Source organism: Nicotiana tabacum, chromosome 6 (genome assembly GCF_000715075.1).
Source record: "Nicotiana tabacum cultivar K326 chromosome 6, ASM71507v2, whole genome shotgun sequence".
Taxonomy (NCBI): domain Eukaryota; kingdom Viridiplantae; phylum Streptophyta; class Magnoliopsida; order Solanales; family Solanaceae; genus Nicotiana; species Nicotiana tabacum.
Window position 1 is genome coordinate 170,097,160 of NC_134085.1, and position 4,241 is coordinate 170,101,400.

The following is a 4,241-nucleotide window of genomic DNA, read 5'->3' on the forward strand; positions in this document are numbered from 1 at the left end:
GTCACCACGCATCTTCCCCATAAAGTGTGCTGACCTAAGTAAATTTGGCTTCCTAAACTTGAGCAGGGTATACGGTTGTTTTGGCTGGTAGGGCATGGAAAATTTAGGACAAAGTGCCGAGGTCAGAGTTGTAAGGGGTGAAGCCCGGGGCGTGTTGAAGGGAAAGATCAACGGTATTGGGAATCTGGGCTTGGGACAGAGGTGGAATGGAGGCATGGTTTTCTGTATAGTTGGTAGGGAATGAAGGTGGAGGATGTCCCTTAATCCAGGCCTGATACATTTCCGTCATCTGATGTTTCAACCCTCGGACCTCCTCTTTCAGCTTCGATCCTAATTCAACAATCTCCCTCGGCGGGTCAACAACTCCTGTGTCCAAATCTTTGCTAGCCATGGCTTCTTTGCTTTTTGACCTTCTGTTGTATAGATGACTCGCCAAAGTGCCACAAACTAACCACCCTTTGTTATGATAACAATGAAAGTAACAAAGGGGAGAAAAACAAAGCCAACATGTTAGCGTTAGGTCATTTATCAGATAGCAATATCACATTGCGTACAATATCCCTAGCAACAATTAATGGTTCTAGAATGACTTCGAGGGTCACAAGGTCATTTGGCATCTTCACAATTTGTTCATTTCAATCTTCTCTCTTCTTTCTGTTCTAGCACTTCTTGGCTCGTTCGTTTTCCTTCCTCTCTTTTCTTTTCTTATTATCACTTTTTTTTCCTCTCATCCCTCACGTCCCATAATTGCATCTTTTTTTCTTTTTTTAAGTTTTAAAAAATGATTCGATCGAACCCTATGTAGGTTGCCTACGTATCATGTCCCTCATGAATCAGATCAGGCGTAGTTCTGGAAAAGTAATGGACAAAATAAACTAAAAATAAAAATCTTTTTGGATTTTTCATTTATAATTTTTTTGATTTTCAAATACAAAACAGGAAGTAAGATAACAAAAGATTTAACAGACTCAACTAGACTATGAAAGACTCTGACACAACCTAAAAGACTTAATACTACTGGACAAGACTAAAAGTAAAAGAAAACATGAAAACAGACTCAAAAATATAGAAAAGTCTCCTCTAGTAGCTCCTGAATGTAGTGGTCCTGGGGTATCTGTCATGCTCGAGCTCTGATACACTAATCCATACCTGAATGAGAAAAATAATACCAAACAGAGTTAGCGACTCAAGACCCTATGCAACACCACAACACCTCCTATGAGACACATGCAATACACGATTGGGCTATTTGTGAAAATTAACCTACGGGGCTATGAGTGGCTATTAATGCAAACTCAACAAAGGTGATCTCTAAGATATGAAAAAATACCTCACTAAGGCTTATATGGATCCAAACTCCAACCAATCATGGCACAAAAATTAATTTGCAGAAATGATCTTTTTTTGCAAAAATGATCGATATGGCCAGAAGTGACTAAAGATGCAAACTAAAAAAAAGGACGGACCTTAGAGTAATCTGACACCTAGTTGTGGACTTAAGATTCTAAGACGTGGGTCATTGAACCACTGTTGCGCAAATGACCCCATTTTTGCAAGAATGGCCGATGTGGCCACAAGTGGCTAGACATGCAAGATTTGGCTAAGACCTCGCGAAGCCAAGAACCTAAGACTTAATAGAAAGATCGGACCCTATGTGGGTTTCCTACGTATCCCTCCCCGAAAGACGAAAATCAGATATGCGTAGTTCGGGAAGAATGGACTTGGGAGAATTTTTTTTTAAAAAAGGCAACTAATTTGGAAAAACTATATTTTTTGTCTTTTTGAGAAATGATGGAAAATGTAAAATCCTTTTGAATTTTCATTTTTTGATTTTTTGGAAAATGAGGGGAAAATGCAAAATCTTTTTGGATTTTTCATTTTCGTTTTTTTTTTATTTTTTGAAAAATGATGGGAAAGTGTAGAATCTTTTTGAATTTTCTTTTTATTTCTTTTTTGATTTTTTTTGAAAAGGTTGTGAAAGAAAAATATAACTGGGCCTCACTTGCTTCATTTTTCACCCTTCTTTCCCAAGCATCGGTCCACCAAATGACCTTTTTACCCTCAAAGATGCAACACGTATCACATAGGGATGATTGAGTGTCTTTTTGTGCCACACGCCCATTTTGACAAAATTTGGATAGGCATCCTACAAAGGACACGGTACCTGGGACCGAGCCCTGCTAGGTCTAAATAACATGATGCAAATAAAAATGACCTAAAGGCTGACCTAAGTTTGGGGTTTACTAACAAGGAAATTCGGGGGAGCGTATGGTCGATGGTGGCTGCTCAAGCTTTCCACCCACTCCATACGTCCGACGGCCCCCCTCCTAAATTAAGGGTAACTCAACAAAGTGTTCATGCACGAGACGCGTACTCCGAGATTTGTTGTAGAAAGAAGACCCGTGGTTATGCAAATGATGACAATTTATAAAGCAGTAACACATTAAGAAAAGCAATAAATAAATAACCAACAAAACAAGGAAATAAGACAAACAAAGCAAATAAAGAAAACAAACATCTCAACTTAATATCCTAAAAGCCAACAAGATCAAGTACCAGCTCGAACCTGCAACTCTCTAGCAGAGTCGCCAGAGCTGTCACACCCTTTTTTTTACCAACTTCACTAAACCCTCTTTAAATAATAAAAAAGATTTGTAAAGCTTAAAAGGATTTTCAATTTGAAAAGTGACAATATGATTGTGTTAAAAATGATTTTTTCAGGGTCGCCACCTGACATTTGATTTTAATGTGTCAGGTCACCGTTTTTCTAAAAATAAATTTTTCCTTTTAAAACACTTGGGACTCCAAAACTAAGTCTGTACCAGAGATTCGGGTAAGGAGGTTCATTTGACTCGGGGAGAAGGTGTTAGGCACTCCACAAGTCCCGTAACTAGTTCGGTTGCATACTTGATCTAGTCGGCTTTTAAATATTCAATTGAGGAAGAAAACACAGAAAAAGGAAAATAGACACACAAGAGGCTCGAGGTCGTCCCCACCTAAATAAAAGAAAAAGAAAAATGAAAATGAAAATAAAAATATTACAAGTTTCTACTTTTGGCCTCCATTTACATGTACGACGGGGCATTCCCCGAAATAATATATATACAAATCCTTAGGGGCATTCCCCGGATAAATTTAACTAAGGGAACGACCTCTCGCCTCAAAATTAAATAAAACAAAATCCTAGAGTTTGCCTACCCAAATGTGATCGGCCTAAACATGTTCCTAACGAAAGTATCAAATAATAAAATTAATTTAAGTTACGACTCAACTTAACAATTTGGCATGGTAAAATAATAATCCAAAAAACTTAAACGGCAAACTCGAATACCGTTAATTCTAATCACTATCGTAGTCTATTTTATGGTCTCGATGAGTTTTAGCATAAAATTGTTAACCAAATAGACTATGTGCATTCCGTATTCTAAAAAAAACTATACAAATTCACTTCTATTTCCAAATAATGTCTCGCATATAGGCTGACCAACTTGAATAAATCAAACTAAAAAGATTCTAAATACACCATGAGCAAAACAATTATTCAACATTCATAATCACCAAAGATTGGGCACAAGACACAAATATAAAAATTCAGAATCAAAGTAAGAGATAACCTCAAAATGATAGCTTTTCTGATTACATTGGCAGTGCCAGAACGTGAATCGAGACCAGAGCTTGACCGGAAATCCTTGTCGGCAACCTCGAACTCCTACCAAGCTCGCTGACCGGAACCCTCGAACAAACCACGAATTAAGAAGCCTCGAAACAGAGGTTCAAAGAGTGAAACCAAATTCAACTTGCCTACTTTCACTAAATTTCAGATCCGTATGAATCATGATTTTTGAATTTGATTTTGAAATTATTTTTCAGAGACATATAATGCTATGATTTTATATATGGAAGAAAAATGGTAAAACAAGATGGAGATTCATGGCTGCGTTTTTGGAACTCATTCTTGGGTTTCTCCGTTCCTCCGTCTTCTTCTGTTTGCTGTGTGTTTATCGCTGGTTCTTTAAAATCGAGGGAGATGTGGGTCGTCGGTGTGGAGAGAAGCTGGCGGGCGGCAGTGAAGGCGTCAATGGCGGCTGTGTGTGTTTTTTGTGGTATTCGTCCGGTTGGGAGGGTGGTTGTTGTCTTGGTATCTCTAGGGTTTGTTATTGTCTAGCTGAAGAAGAAAGGGTTAGGGAAGGGTTAAAGAAGAAGGGGTAATGGCTTAGGTCTTGTTGGGCTTAAAAATTTGG

At 38.2% G+C, this 4,241-nt stretch overlaps 1 long non-coding RNA gene across 1 annotated transcript; it reads right to left on the minus strand.

The window, feature by feature from the left end:
• Positions 1-871: 871 nt before the first annotated feature.
• LOC142182042 (uncharacterized) lies at positions 872-4,241 on the minus strand. Its single transcript, XR_012710931.1, has 2 exons — positions 3,615-4,241; positions 872-1,149 (listed from the first exon to the last, which is right to left on the minus strand). It is a non-coding gene; the product is annotated as an uncharacterized LOC142182042 (long non-coding RNA).